General features: G+C 39.4%; 2 protein-coding genes across 4 annotated transcripts in view; one reads left to right on the plus strand and one right to left on the minus strand.

The window, feature by feature from the left end:
• kcnj1a.1 (potassium inwardly rectifying channel subfamily J member 1a, tandem duplicate 1) overlaps positions 1-17153 on the minus strand; it is a 303709-nt gene that overhangs the window by 150581 nt on the left and 135975 nt on the right. The gene's annotated exons all lie outside the window — the stretch shown is intronic.
• kcnj5 (potassium inwardly rectifying channel subfamily J member 5) overlaps positions 13291-17153 on the plus strand; it is an 80740-nt gene continuing 76877 nt past the window's right edge. Inside the window, exon 1 of the mRNA XM_062060520.1 lies at positions 13291-13444. The gene's annotated coding sequence lies outside the window, so the exon portion shown is untranslated. The remainder of the gene's footprint in view (positions 13445-17153) is intronic.

Below are 17153 nucleotides of genomic sequence, written 5' to 3' on the forward strand. Positions count from 1 at the left end.
GGAAGAATAAGCACAAAATGACAACTAGGGCCAACTTGAGGTCAATAATATTTTAGGCTGGAAGTGCCTGATTCAAATTAAGTGCCTAGGTTGGAATTTTTGTACTTTTAAGTGATCCAAATCCAATATGTTTCACTTGCATTGACTTAACACCAGAAACAAACACATACACACACACACATGCACAAAAGGTAAAGCCAAACCTTTGTAATCAGGGTTTTTACTGATCATTTTAAACTTTTCATAGGTTCTTAATTTTTGTTATTTTCTATTTTAAGATTAAAGATTAAAGTACCAATGATTGTCACACACACACTAGATGTGGTGAAATTTGTCCTCTGCATTTGACCCATCCCCTTGGGGAGCAGTGGGGAGCAGTGGGCAGCAGCGGCGCCGCGCCCGGGAATCATTTTGTGAAGTGTGTGAAGTGAATTACATTTATATAGCGCTTTTTCTCAAGTGACTCAAAGCGCTTTACATAGTGAAACCCAATATCTAAGTTACATTCAAACCAGTGTGGGTGGCACTGGGAGCAGGTGGGTAAAGTGTCTTGCCCAAAGACACAACGGCAGTGACTAGGATGGCGGAAGCGGGGATCGAACCTGCAACCCTCAAGTTGCTGGCACGGCCGCTCTACCAACCGAGCTATACCGCCCCGGTGATTTAACCCCCAACTCCAACCCTTGATGCTGAGTGCAAAGTTTTAAAATCAGAATCAGAAGAATTTTTATTGCCATTGGTGCAATCATGCAACATAAAACACATAACACATTTGATGTTTTACTTATTACTTATTTACTTACTTATTTATCATTCGTATTTTATTTTTACATTTCATATTATTTTTTACATGTATCTTTTTTTAGATTTTGTTATTGTTTAGTTCTGCTCCAAGGTCCATAGTGTGTGTGTGCGTGTGTGTGTGTTTGTGTGTGTGTGCGTGTGTGTTCATGTATTTCTAACCTTCTTGAGACATCAACAAGGAAAAGTACCTTCCATATGAGGACCTGTGAACAAGTTAGGACATAAATCTTAGTCCCAATACGGAAAACCATTGCATCTAATAGAGAATGTCTCATTTGCACCCCTGGTGGTGAAATCTATCAAAAATTAGGGTGGTCCCAAAAAGGAGGGATTTTTCAAATTGACTGTGTGTTGGTTTGAAAAGTGCTTTCCTTCTGGTCAACATATGTAATAACAAGTGTGTGTAAGAAATTTAAAATGTGCACCCTTTGGCCAAAATTAACTTATAAATAAAAATAAAATAATTCTATATATATATGAGAGAGAGAGAGAGAGAGAGAGAGAGAGAGAGAGAGAGAGAGAGAGAGAGAGAGAGAGAGAGAGAGAGAGAGATAATAATTTGAAGTAAACAATGAAGATTAAAAACCAATTACAAACAAAAAAATTAATACAAATAAATTAACTAAAAGCAATCTTTTTCTCACAATGTGTCGACTTTTTTCTTATAAAATTGGGAACAATTTGTCATATTCTTTCTGTCTCTGTAATATTGCAATAATTTCTCGAAAAATTATTACTTTTTAATGGGAAATGGTGACATTTGGTATATACAATTCTAACTTTTATCACAATGTTGCCAATTTGTTTGTTATTCTTGTAAAATAGTGAAATTTTTTGGGTAAAATTGTGACTTGTCATAATTTTGCCAAGTAAAATTCAGATTTTTATTATAAAATTCCCACAATGTTAGTTTTCTTATAAAATTGTGACTTTTGTCAAGTAAAATTATGACCCTTTTCATAAAATTGTCAAAATGTTAAGCTTTTTCTTGTAAAGTTGTGACTTTTATTGAGTAAAATTCCAACTTTTATCATAAAGTTGCACAAATGTTCAGTTTTTCTTGTAAAATTTTGACTTGCGTTGAGTAAAATTACGACTTTTATTATAATACTGCCTAAATTCTAAGTTTTTCTTGTGAAATTGTGACCTTTTTCTTGTGAAATTCCAACTCATTTTTCACAACAAGCTTTTGTATATTTGCATAGTATGTATATATTATTAATGTTGTAAATACAAATCTTTATATATCTTTTCGGAAGTCTCAAGAAGGTAACAAATACAAGAATGTGCGTGTGTGCCTGCATGTGTTTTTATATAAATAAAGTTTGATTGATTGACAGACTAAGCAATGTAACAATAAAAAATAATTAGGAGGAACACTTTCGATGGTTAGTATTAGATTTTTTAATTTAAATGATGGAAAAACTAATTGATAACTGCACTTTGATAAACTCACAAACTGACTGGCTTTGTATGGCTAGCTTCAATGCTAACTGCACGTTTTTTGGGGAATTTTGCCTATCATTCGCAATTCCTTTGTAAGACAGGAATATGTTTTTATTGTTATTCATTCTAAATTGTATGTAAACGTTAGCATAAGTCAGCTAACAATGAAGTCAATGGAAGCTCCTTTCACCCTCCCATTAAGCCCGCTACAAAACATTCAAATACTACTGACAAAATTCAATTTACAAAACCCAAAACCAGTGAAGTGGGCACGTTGTGTAAATCGTAAAAAAGACAGAATACAATCCATCCATCCATTTTCTACCGCTTGTCCCTTTTTGGGGTCGCGGGGGGTGCTGGAGCCTATCTCAGCTGCATTCGGGCGGAAAGCGGGGTACACCCTGGACAAGTCGCCACCTCATCGCAGGGCAAACACAGACAGACAGACAACATTCACACTCACAATGATTTGAAAAATCATTTTCAAACTATATTCAATTGAATAGACTGCAAAAACAATATACTTAACATTCGAACTGGTAAACTGTTATTTTTTGCAAATATTAGCTCATTTGGAATTTGATGCCTGCAACATGTTTCCAAAAAGCTGGCACAAGTGGCAAAAAAGACTGAGAAAGTTGAGGAATGCTCACCTAACACTTATTTGGAACACCCCACAGGTGAACAGGCTAATTGGGAACAGGTGGGTGCCCTGATTGGCTATAAAAGCAGCTTCCATGAAAAGCTCAGTCATTCACAAACAAGGATGGGGCGAGGGTCACCACTTTGTCAACAAATGCGTGAGCAAGTTGTCCAACAGTTTAAGAACAACATTTGTCAATGAGCTACTGCAAGGAATTTAGGGATTTCACCATCTACGATCCGTAATCAATCAATCAATGTTTATTTATATAGCCCTAAATCACAAGTGTCTCAAAGGGCTGTACAAGCCACAACGACATCCTCGGTACAGAGCCCACATACGGGCAAGGAAAACTCACAATATCATCAAAAGGTTCAGAGAATCTGGAGAAATCACTGCACGCAAGCGGCAAGACCGAAAACCAACATGCCCGTGACCTTCGTTCCCTCAGGCGGTACTGCATTAAAAACCGACATCAGTATGTAAAGGATATCACCACGTGGGCTCAGGAACACTTCAGAAAACCACTGTCAGTAACTACACTGTAAGGGCAAGTTAAAACTCTAATATGCAAAGCGAAAGTCATTTGTCAACAACACCCAGAAACGCCGCCGGCTCCGCTGGGCCCGAGCTCATCTAAGATGGACTGATGCAAATCTATATGTGTTAAACATGCTTGCATTTTTACTAAACACCTTTTACATGTTAACAAAAATCATCTGTTTAATAAATAAATGAATGTGATATATATACATATGGTTTCTCCCAGCTAGAAATCTACATGTGGCAGTGGGAGCTTGGCTGTTGACCTGTTTGGCTACAATACCCAGCAACATGTTTGCAGGAGAAAAGGTGAGGCCTTTAATCCCAGGAACACTATTCCTACCGTCAAGCATGGTGGTGGTGATAGTATTATGCTCTGGGCCTGTTTTGCTGCCAATGGAACTGGTGCTTTACAGAGGGCAAACGGGACAATGAAAAAAGAGGATTACCTCCAAATTCTTCAGGACAACCTAAAATCATCAGCCCGGAGGTTGGGTCTTGGGCGCAGTTGGGTGTTCCAACAGGACAATGACCCCAAACACACATCAAAAGTGGTAAAGGAATGGCTAAATCAGGCTAGAATGAAGGTTTTAGAATGGCCTTCCCAAAGTCCTGACTTAGACCCCATTGAGAACATGTGGACAATGCTGAAGAAACAAGTCCATGTCAGAAAACCAACACATTTAGCTGAACTGCACCAATTTTGTCAAGAGGAGTGGTCAAAAATTCAACCAGAAGCTTGCCAGAAGCTTGTGGATGGCTACCAAAAGCGCCTTATTGCAGTGAAACTTGCCAAGGGACATGTAACCAAATATTAGCATTGCTGTATGTATACTTTTGACCCAGCAGATTTGGTCACATTTTCAGTAGACCCATAATGAATTCATAAAAGACCCAAACTTCATGAATGTTTTTTGTGACAAACAAGTATGTGCTCTAATCACTATCACAAAAACATAAGAGTTGTAGAAATTATTGGAAACTCAAGACAGCCATGACATTATGTTCTTTACAAGTGTATGTAACTTTTTGACCACGACTGTACTTTTAAAAATAACTATGTGTTATTAGTAAGTCTTACCATGTTTGCTATATCGTTTTGCCTCATATTTATAATTGTTACCGAGGGACAAGCGGTAGAAAAATGGATGGATTATTGTACAATGTAACACATTGGCAGTAGCAGCTGCTGATCTTTCAAGTAGGGTAAGCTATTTTCTAGCTACTTTTTAAACATGAGTAAAGTCTCCAATAACAGATCAAATATACAAACATGCTAGATTTTACAAAGAAAACTTCACTTCACATATCAACAGGAACAACTGAATGAAAGTTGAAAAATGCTTTGGCAGTGTTTTATATTTCAAGATTGCTGATTCACACATGTTGCTATCAATCTAAAAGGGATTGAGCGCAGACCGTTCGTCCAAATATCATGCTGAAGCATGGCGACCCATATTCAATTACTCTTATTCATTCGCTCACCATCTGTGGGCGGGACAAAGTCGAGTATTTATCCAATAATTGTCTCGTTTGGCTGCAGCACTGTGATGCTACCACGGCAATGAAAAAAGTTGCGCCAACTGTGGCCAAAGTAGCTGACTCTCAAGCACAGGTGTCAAACTCAAGGCCCGGGGGCCAGACGTGGCCCGCCACTTCATTTTATTTGGCCCTCGAAAGCCTGGAAATAATATGTATCAATAGAGTACTGTAACTTTTATTACTAAATGTATTCTTTCTTTCTATTTTGGGAGGGAAAAAAAAAATGTACATGTAATCGCAAATTATGTCAACTAAAATATTGTCTAATTATGCAAAAATATATGAATACTTAAATTTCAAATCAAGTTATCCATCAAATTGTGCAATGTAAAAGTAGCAATAGATTTCATGGTAAAATTGTGAAATGTACTGTGGTTTTTACAGCATTTTTCTGTGATTGAAAAAAAAACTGTACTTTTTTTACTGTAATAAACTGTGGTGTCGTTTTGCCATTTATAGTAATACACCGAACAATCTACAGTTGTTGATTTGTGCTAAAAAGAAACAGGCAGCTCAGGTGCCAAAATGTTACTGTAAAATTGCATTTTTTTTATTTACAGTAAAAAAACTAATGTAAATTTTACAGTAAAATTCTGGCAACTGAGCCGATTTTTTTACCCTAAAAACATCAATACTGTTTTTCCATTTATAGTAATATACACTAAATTTTGAGGTGAAATTATTTCAACTTACCATATTTTTTTTACATTTTAGTTTTTAGGAAATCTAATACAATGCATAAAAAAATTGTGTAATAATAGTATTTACTGTTAGAAGCGTCCCTCTCGGGCCAAACATAACTGCAATGTCAGTGAAAACGAATTTGACACCTCTGCTCTAAACCAAAGTTAAACGTATTTAACGTATTTAGTCAATGAAGAGCAAACAAAAACATATCTGTCCACTTTTTTTTATACTTTAGGGCAGGGGTGTCCAAACTTTTTCCACTGAGGGCCGCACATTGAAAAATTAAAGCTAGCAGAGGCCATTTTGATATTTTTTATTTTAAAAACCAATACTATATATGTATAAAAATATACATTTAGGCTTCCACTCAGGCTTGATCCCAGGGACCCCAAAGGGTTTTTGTCCAAAAAATATAAAAAATGTGTCATTATTCAGTATTATTATTTGTGTTATTATTCAAGTTTTTAAATCTCTAGATCAGGGGTGTCCAAACTTTTTCCACTGAGGGCCACACATTGAAAAATCAAAGCTAGCAGGGGCCATTTTCATATTTTATATTTTAAAAACCAATACAATATATGTATAAAAAATATACATTTAGGCTTCCACTCAGGCTTGATCCCGGGGACCCCAAAGGGTTTTGGTCCAAAAAATATAAAAAATGTGTCATTATTCAGTATTAATATTTGTGTTATTCAAGTGTTTAAATATCTTTGATCAGGGGTGTCCAAACTTTTTCCACTGAGGGCCGCACATTGAAAAATCAAAGCTAGCAGGGGCCATTTTGATATTTTATATTTTAAAAACCAATACAATATTTATATAAAAAACTATACATTTAGGCTTCCACTCAGGGTTTTATTCCAAAAAATATAAAAAATGTGTCATTATTCAGTATTATTATTTGTGTTATTATTCAAGTTTTTAAATCTCTAGATCAACATTAGGTCTGTCAATATAACAATTGTTAAAGATGAAAATTGTATGCTCTTTTTGTCAAAGAAAACACCTTTTTTAATGAAAAAAACAAATATGCAATATTTTCACCCAATAAAATGTTTAAGTGTGATATTTGAAATTATATAATAATTGGAGCCTTAAAAGGTCAATAACTCATAACACCATTGATTTTAATCATTATTATTTTTTGAGCAATGACACTTAAAAACTAATCACACTAAAATTGTAGGGGATCCAAAAGGGTCCTACTCAGTAAAGTGTTAAAAAATAAATAATAATTGTGTTCTTTTTACTGTTTACTTTTAACACAATAATCTGGAGATCAATTTCAGATTTACCTGTCAATTATAAGTTTTATGGTTGTTTATGTTTTTTGTTAGTTCGTTTTAGGCCCTTCTTTAAAAAAAAAACAGCTAGTTTGTTTACATGGCAAACACAAAATATGCAACATTTTCCCCCAAAAATATCTAAAAATATTTAATGTGACGTAATTGGAGCCTTGAATAGGTCAATAATTCATAATGACATTGATTTTGATTCATTATTATTTTTTAAAGAAAGAAACAGCCTACATGGCAGCTTTGTGTGACTAGAGTAAACATAGCTACATTTTCTTGTTACATTTCACCTGTTTGCTTTTTAAATACCACTTTTAATGTTTTTTATTATTTTCAATCGTATTTTTAAAATGTGCCGGGGGGTCGTTAAAAAAAGACCTGCGGACCGCAAATGGCCCCCGGGCCGCACTTTGGACACCCCTGCTTTAGGGGAAGCTGAACTTCTCGTGCAACCTTTAGCAATCGCCACTGCTGTATATCTGGCATCACATGTTAAAACAATGCGGGTAAGAGAAGTCGGTAAGTCAGATCCATAACTTCAGGACAAGGATTGGCTCTAAGGGCTGTGTGGGTCTGGCTGGAGCGCTAAAGCATCCCGCCACTGCCCCATCGACCAAGCCGCCAGCCGTCGGAGCGAAGGTGTGGCAAATCAGCCGCGCGGGCGGCGCCTTGTCTTACAACCGATGCTCCCGACACTAGCGTGAGTCTTGCTTACAGTTGTTTAAAGTTTTTCATTGGCCACATTTTCTGCGCATCACTAGTCAATTGTGCTTAAACAAAAATAGGCCATATATCCATTCATACAGCACCGTATTTTTCGGACTATAAGTCGCAGTTTTTTTCATAGTTTGGCTGGGGGTGCGACTTATACTCAGGAGCGACTTATGTGTGAAATTATTAACACATTACCGTAAAATATCAAATAATATTATTTAGCTCATTCACGTAAGAGACTAGACGTATAAGATTTCATGGGATTTAGCGATTAGGAGTGACAGATTGTTTGGTAAACGTATAGCATGTTCTATATGTTATAGTTATTTGAATGACTCTTACCATAATCTGTTACGTTAACATACCAGGCACGTTCTCAGTTGGTTATTTATGCGTCATATAACGTACACTTATTCAGCCTGTTGTTCACTATTCTTTATTTATTTTAAATTGCCTTTCAAATGTCTATTCTTGGTGTTGGGTTTTATCAAATAAATTTCCCCCAAAAATGCGACTTATACTCCAGTGTGACTTATATATGTTTTTTCCCTTCTTTATTATGCATTTTCGGCCGGTGCAACTTATACTCCGAAAAATACGGTATATATATACTGTATATATATATATATATATATATATATATATATATATATATATATATATATATATATATATATATATATATATATATATTTGATTTGTTTCCACTTAAAAAAAAAAGGTGTGGTGCCACGATCAGATACATATAAGAGAAACTCATGAAGATGAGATAGATCGACTTGGTCATTTGAAAAGTAGCTCGCCTGCTGAAAAAGTGTGGACAGCCCTGATTTAAACTGTCGAAATTTCAGCATTAAGGTTAGATTTTAACCAACACACTTATAATACGCTTTTATTGGGCCTCCAAGCTTCATTTAGTTAATATGCAGTTTTTAAATATATCCATCCATCCATTTTCTACCGCTTGTCCCTTTTGGGGTGGCGGGGGGTTGCTGGAGCCTATCTCAGCTACATTCGGGCGGAAGGCGGGGTACACCCTGGACAAGTCGCCACCTCATCGCAAGGCCAACACAGATAGACAGACAACATTCACACTCACATTCACACACTAGGGCCAATTTAGTGTTGCCAATCAACCTATCCCCAGGTGCATGTCTTTGGAGGTGGGAGGAATTCGTAGTACCCGGAGGGAACCCACGCAGTCACGGGGAGAACATGCAAACTCCGCACAGAAAGATCCAGAGCCCGGGATTGAACTCAGGACCTTCGTATTGTGAGGCAGACGCACTAACCCCTGTACCACCGTGCTGCCCGTTTTTAAATATTCAGTGAAGAATATACATATTCCGAGCGGGATGTCACGTTATCAATAGGAAAATCAATTTTTAGACAATATGATTTGCCTGAGCTGCTAGGAGACAAAGAGAGTAACAAGTGGTAGAAAATGGATTAGAAAGGACAGATTTAAAAAAGAATAATAATAAAAATAAAAATAAATACTTTATTTTTTTTCCCCGCGGGCCGTATTTTGGACGCTGGCGGGCCGGATCCGGTTTGGGGACCCCTGGTATAGACTACCTGCAGGTATTGTACTTATTTCACACTCACTGTTCGGTTGTAACGAGGATCTTAAGTTTTGGTTTCGATTACAAAATTTGGAGTTGTTGAAATCGACATGAAAAATGTCTAACGCTAATCAATAGCTTGTCTAATGTAAATTATCATCGAGCTAACGTATCGAGCAACTGTACTTTTGAGTGTTTTCTATCAGGCATACCTGCTTTGTTGGCATGGAAAGTTGCCACATTACTTAGAGGAAGTTTGACTGTGTGCTGCTTGAGTACTTGTTTGCCCGCCAAGTGTTTGAGCCGACGTAGTCTGCAACTGGACGTGACGTCACATGCTTGAAAGGTATCAAAATGTCAGAATAATTGTATCTAAGTTATCACAAAATGTTGTGTTTCAATGAGTTCCCGGCAAGCAGACAAAAGCTGTCTTTGATCTTAACAATCAAAAGGCTTGTAAAACTCCACTGTGTAGGATGGGAAGCGACATGAAGGTGTCGGTTTCTTTGATCTATTGTAATCCACAGGAAGATTTTGTCTTGACCTGAGATCTACAAAGCGGAGAGGAAGCAGGACCTGACCCACCTCCAGGCACATTTTCTTTGAAATGTTTTGTAACCAAAGGCGACGGCTGTTTACGACCCCCCTTCCTTTAGAAACAGCTGTTGCCATGTAATCAGGGAAAGTCCAAATAAAAGAGGAGGCGTACAATCTTTCGTCAGAGCGTGGTGGAAAACTGTTCAAAGGGTACAGGTCTACGCGTTTCTCCTCATTGAGCCAAATTGAATTATGTCTCTTTTTAATTCCTTGCTTCTTGTCTGTTTAATAGATGTCATCTGTGTTTGAACCTGACACAAAATATGGGTTTGAGTTTGAGTTTGAGTTTATTTCGAACATGCAAGCATACCACATGATACATCACAATTTCCAGTTTCTCTTTTCAACATGTTCGGGACCGATTGATTTAAATGTGGTCGGTGCCTATAAAAGGTACCGAATTTGGTAACCGTCCCGTCCCGCCCCTATCCAAAACTACAGCACTCACAATCGTCGGTCCTACTGGCGACATATCAAAACATTTATGTTTTTTGTGTCACTTTGTGTCTCTCCAACAACGTTACTCCTCTCTCCTAACAGCGTCCGTTAGAATGACATGTTCCATGGCAAATCATGTCATCCAGAGCCCACTACCACAAATAGATTGCAGTCCTGTACGAAAAGACTATAAATCCATTCAGTAAAATAACAATCACCAAAAGAAAACAGTAGTGTGCATGCATCAAGACACTGATTATTTTTTGTGTGGGCATGTCATGTATTTGCGACCTCTCGGGCTTTTATCTGGTCATGATGAATCCTAACCTTATTCACACACTTTTCTTTCCCTCTTCTTACATCTCCCTCAAACCCTTAAGGCATTTTCCTGGCAAACGATTACACCGCACTCCTCCTCCTCCTCCTCCTCCTCTTCACCATGACGACCTGCCTTGTCTGCATCCTCAACACATGCACGCCACAAAATACATACACACACACACACAGGTTATCATTTGGAATGGGGACCAAGTTTTTGATCATCACTTGTGGGGACCAACCTTTCTACAGGTTATGGAGGCATAAAAAAAAAAATTAGGTAAAATGGCCACTGCCCAGTTAGCTCATACATGTCTTTAAATCTCTGCATTGATGAAGTAATGTGCTGATCATTCTTACTGGGGACCTTTGGGAAAAAGAGTTAATATGGTTCATGGGGACCAAATTTAAATAATTTTGCATAATTCACACAAATTTGTACGTGACTACTGAGGACCATTTAAAAAAATATGACATGATCCTCAGAATACAGCACTACAGCTGTCCTCTTATAGGAAGTTTCACCACTTAAATGTTAAAGCAAATCCTGCATCTTCTGTGACATTACTGAAAACTGCTATTTAGCAGTAATGAAGCTGTCTGCAACTCCAACTACCATATATAGAAGGATGGAAATTCTGAATGTGAATCATACTTTATCATACTTCATAATCTAATCTAATCATATTTTTCTACCTTCGTTATGGGGACCAGGTGGAAGTGATTAACTATACGTGGAAGAAGTGTGAGCAGAGCAGCGAGTGCAGTACCAGCTACAGCCCGATGAGGGGGCTGCTGTGCAAATGTCTCACATTTAAACTAACCAGTAAACATGTTTTATGGGCCAAAGCTTAAAGGCCTACTGAAACCCACTACTACCGACCACGCAGTCTGATAGTTTATATATCAATGATGAAATCTTAACATTGCAACACATGCAGATACGGCCGGGTTAACTTATAAAGTGCAATTTTAAATTTCTCGGCAAACTTCCGGCTGAAAACGCTTCGATATGATGACGTTTGCGCGTGATGTCAACAGTTGAAGCGGAAGTATTCGGAGCCCATTGAATCCAATACGAAAAGCTCAGTTTTCATCTCAAAATTCCACAGTATTCTGGACATCTGTGTTGGTGAATCTTTTGCAATTTGTTTAATGAACAATGGAGACTGCAAAGAAGAAAGTTGTAGGTGGGATCGGTGTATTAGCGGCTGGCTGTAGCAACACAACCAGGAGGACTTACTTGGATAGCAGACGCGCTAGACGACGCTAGCCGCAAACCGCACGGATGATCGGGTGAAGTCCTTCGTCCTTCCGTCCATCGCTGGAACGCAGGTGAGCACGGGTGTTGATGAGCAAATGAGGGCTGGCTGGCGTAGGTGGAGCGCTAATGTTTTTATCATAGCTCTGTGAGGTCCCGTTGCTAAGTTAGCTTCAATGGCGTCGTTAGCAACAGCATTGTTAATCTTCGCCAAGCTGGAAAGCATTAACCGTGTATTTACATGTCCAGGGTTTAATAGTATTGTTGATTTTCTGTCTATCCTTCCAGTCGGGGGTTTATTTCTTTTGTTTATATCTGCATTTGAGCCCGATGCTATCATGTTAGCTCCGTAGCTAAAGTGTTTCGCCGATGTATTGTCGTGGAGATAAAAGTCACTGTGAATGTCCATTTCGCGTTCTCGACTCTCATTTTCAAGAGGATATAGTATCCGAGGTGGTTTAAAATACAAATCCGTGATCCACAATAGAAAAAGGAGAGAGTGTGGAATCCAATGAGCCAGCTTGTACCTAAGTTACGGTCAGAGCGAAAAAAGATACGTTCTGCACTGCACGCTAGTCCTTCACTTTCACCATCCTCATCCACAAATCTTCCATCCTCGCTCAAATTAATGGGGTAATCGTCGCTTTCTCGGTCCGAATCTCTCTCGCTGCTGGTGTAAACAATAGGCAAATGTGAGCAGCCCTTCCTCCGGTGTCGTCACGCTACTTCCGGTAGGGGCAAGGCTTTTTTTTTTATCAGAGACCAAAAGTTGCAAACTTTATCGTTGTTGTTCTCTACTAAATCCTTTCAGCAAAAATATGGCAATATCGCGAAATGATCAAGTATGACACATAGAATGGATCTGCTATCCCCGTTTAAATAAAAAAAAATTCATTTCAGTAGGCCTTTAAAAATCACTTAGGCATCTTCAGAATGAATCTGACTATCATTTAAAAAGGTTTCCCTTTAGACGGACCTGTTTTTGTGTCCCCATATCGTCAGAGGTCCCCTAAAGGTGACTGTGTAAACAGAGTGATGTCCCCATTGCCAGAACACACACACACACACACACACACACACACCGTCTTCCTTCCCTAACATCTATCTGTCTTTGCAAAAACTGCACTTGACTTTCACGATAATAAGCAAAGATGCAAGCCATGCGGTGGGACGGCCATGCAACGGTTCTCTATGCAAACAGAATATCAACACACACTCTCAGGAAGGACAAATCCTGAGGGACAAGAGGCGTCGAAGTGGGAAGACAAAAGCAATCAAGAGAGAGCGCTGGCACACATATTCACATCTCCTTGCCTTGTCCTCGCTCTCTCTCTCCCACTCTGACTCTGCATCTATCCCCCCCACCACCACCATCATCATCATCCCTGCCTTCCTCTCTCTCTCTCTCTCTGCCTGAGACCCCCTCGCTCACACAGGACTTGATATAGAGGCGGTGAGGAGCAGAAGGAGCTGGCTTGCAGGAAGAGAGAGGATAGGGAGAAGAGCTGCAGAAAAAAAGACTGAGCGCACAGTCCTGGGAAGAAGAAGAATGCCTGGAAGAGACCGCCACTCGCACAATGACCTGAAGGTAAGCATCATGATAGCGATATAGGGAGAGGGGAGCTGTGGGAGCTGTTCAGTGTGGATGTGTGCTTGCATGGTGGCTTTCCGCCTAACAAAAAAGTGTGCATCACATCGCAACTTGAGCAGAAGAGGGAGAAAACGATCGGAAGGGCACAAAAAGTGTCGATTGGGGGAGGAAGGGTAGCCGGATTAACCGCCTCCATCAATCCCATCGCATCATCACCTCTCTCGCCTCGTCTTTTATCGCCGGTGTCACTGCGGTGAGGCGTACATTAGCCCTCGTGGTTCGGAGGAGGGGGGCGGGGAGCAATGGAAGCACCCCCCTGGTGCGCAGCGAGACTTGCATACAGTGCAATGCAGGAGTTTTGCAGAGTGCATCAGCGTTAGCACGTCTTTGCTTTTAGGAGGGGGGTAGTGATACCTGCAGGCTGCGTGCTCATGAATATTGCAAGCTACTGCTAAACATTGAGTTGAAATCATTTATATTGATTCCCTTGGATTAGTGCTGCATGTTGTAACCCTCCTGCCCCCCTCCACTATATGTAGTGCCGTGTTCTCTGCAGAACAAACATCTCAGGAGTAGTAGCCGTAAAACTTTTACGGCAATGCAATGCGGCTTAGCGGCCGTATTTAATCAAGCACGGCCCCCCCCCTCCCGATTGCTGCTGTCGTCTAATCGGAGCCAAGGCGTTACAGAAGAAGTAAGGCAATGTGCCGAACCGATCATCATTTTTTAATGCTGTCTCTCTCGGGTCGAGCAAATTCGCTCTCTTCATTAACACGGAACACTGCAAGGAAAGGGAGGGCAAGTTGTAACAAAAGCACTTTACCACTGTAATCTTTAATGACCCCCCCCCGCTCACAGCTGCTTGTACCATTATTGGCTTTTTCAAGCGCGCCGAGCGAAGTGTGAACAGCCCAGATCTAGCGCTTTCTGAACAGACGGCCTTTTGACCTTATGCTACGCACATCATTGTAGCTGCGGCTCACTGCGCTCTCGCCAGGCCGCGTCTCCCTCGGACACAAGAGGGCAAAGGTTAGGTGTCTAAAAGAGACCCCCCAAAAAAAGATGACACTAGGAAGTATTAATTGGATGCGTTTAGAAAGTCAAGGCTGTGTGAGGCACAGAAGATCAGTGTTTTTCAACCTTTTCTGAGCCAAGGCACATTTTTTCCATTGAAAAAATGCGGAGGCACGATATTGACAATAAAAAAGCCGTTCTCGCAATTGTTGGATATGAATTCAAACCATAACCAAGCATGCATCACTATAGCTCTTGTCTCAAAGTAGGTGTACTGTCACGAACTGTCACATCACGCCGTGACTTATTTGAAATTTTTTTGGTGTTTTCCTGTGTGTCGTGTTTTAGTTATTGCCTCGCGCTCCTTTTTTAGTGGCTTTTCCTGTTTTGTTGAGATTTTCCTGTAGCAGTTTCATTTCTTCCTTGAACGCAATCAAGACTATTTAAGTTGTGCGGGCGCTATCCTTCTTTTGTGGGGACATTGTTGATTGTCATGTTATTTACGGATGTTCTTTGTGGACACCGTCTGCTCCACGTGCCGTAAGTCTTTGCTGTCGTCCAGCATTCTGTTTTTGTTTACTTTGCAGCCAGTTCAGTTTTAGTTTCGTTTTGCATAGCCATGCCTAAGCTTCAATGCCTTTTCTAGGGGCACTCACCTTTTGTTTATTTTTGGTTTAAGTGTTAGATACCGTTTTACCTACACCCTGCCTCCCGCATATTGTGATCACGATAAACCATGTTCCCGACATCTACAAAGCAATTAGATACCTGCTGCCACCTACTGATATGGAAGAGTATTACACGGTTACTCTGCCGAGCTCTAGACAGCACCGACACTCAACAACGGCACATTTGCGGATTATAATTACTGGTTTGCAAAAAATAGTTTTAACCCACTAGTGTGCCGCGGCACAGTGGTTGAAAAACATTGCACATTACAATGCAGTGCTGCACTTCTGGCAAGACATTATGAAAGAACAAAAACCTTTTGGTATATTCAATACCTTGGAAAATGTCACTCTCTTCCTAATACCACATTGTTATCTTGGATTAAAATTAGGGCTGGGCGATATATCGATATACTCGATATATCACGGGTTTGTCTCTGTGCGATATAGAAAATGACTATATCGTGATATTCAAGTATACGTTCTCACGCAGTTGCTTTTAGCTGCGGGCATTACACTACAGGCTCTTCTCACTCTTTCTTGTCTTTCCTCGTCACAGAGACTTAAAACAAGCGCACCTTCTTACATACGTCACGTGTGCAACGTTACACGCTCCCGCGGAGCAGACAGGTAGTGACATGGTAACGTTAGCTGTGATGCTAACGAGCGGTGTGGGTGGTAATACGAGAGAGAGAGTAGGTGCGAATCTGGTAACAAATGAAGCAAGAATTAATTCCCAAGAAAAACAGCACGGGGTCCATCGTCTGGCGGTGGTTTGGCTTCAAGCGGGAAGATGATGAACAATTATGCAGCAAAAGTGTTGCTACAAAAAGTAGCACCACTGCTAATGTAGCATAATTTGAAAAGTCACCCGCTAGAGAATGAAGAGTGCTTGAAACTCTGCATGTCAACATCTCCGTTCAGTGACACACCAACAAAATGCCGAAGCAACCATTTCCACATCGACAGCGTATGAAAAAAATAGTCAACAACAGAAGGAGATAACGTCCGCAGGAACCTACCACATAGTGAAGGACATACACTATTGGATTTCCTATTATGCAGCTCATTTTTATTTGACACTTATTGAAATATCTTGTGTGACATCATGCACAAAAGTGCACTTTATTTGTTTTAAACTATTGTAGTGGCGCTCTGTACAAAAAGTGCACTTTAATTTAGTGTTGTTTTGGTATGTCATCTTAGTGACATCATGCACAAAAGTGCACTCTATTTGTTTTAAACTATTGTAGTGGCGCTCTGTACAAAAAGTGCACTTTAATTTAGTGTTGTTTTGATATGTCATCTTAGTGACATCATGCACAAAAGTGCACTCATAGCTTGTTTTAAAATGTCTGACAATCTTGCACTTTCTGTTTTGAAATGACATGAATGTTTGTGCCACTGCTTAATAACTGTTTAATAAATACAGTTTTGCTAAATTGACTTAGTTGTGATTTCCCTCTCTGCATGAAAGTTTAAAATAAGCATATATTAATGCAGTATGAACAAGAATGTTTTAATGTAGACACATAGACTCATCATACTGCTGTGATTATATGCATCAAGTGTTCATTCAAGGCTAAGGCAAAATATCGAGATATATACCGTGTATCGTGACATGGCCTGAAAATATCGAGATATTAATAAAAGGCCATATCGCCCAGCCCTAATTGAAATCAACACAATTCAAAGTTTATTGCTAAATCAACCATACCATTTTGACACCGAATATCATACTGTCAGGAAACATCCTTCATTTCAGTACTTTTCAAAACAATCAAAAGTATCACAATAGTGTACTGGAAGTGTTCTGGACAAGATCTAGCCTTGGCGCTGGCATTTAGATCATTTGAAAGTGCTTTAAGTGAGCCCTACTGGCAACATGCCATTTTGTGTGGCTGTGGCTTTAATGCTCATCAGCTGTGTGTATCAACACCAGTTTTTGACAGTGTAGAGCACACTATATGCACTGTGTATTTTGCACTTACCCTATATGTAATAAATGTCATACATCATATACA

The sequence above is a fragment of the Entelurus aequoreus genome, linkage group LG10 (genome assembly GCF_033978785.1).
Source record: "Entelurus aequoreus isolate RoL-2023_Sb linkage group LG10, RoL_Eaeq_v1.1, whole genome shotgun sequence".
NCBI classification, from domain to species: Eukaryota; Metazoa; Chordata; class Actinopteri; order Syngnathiformes; family Syngnathidae; genus Entelurus; species Entelurus aequoreus.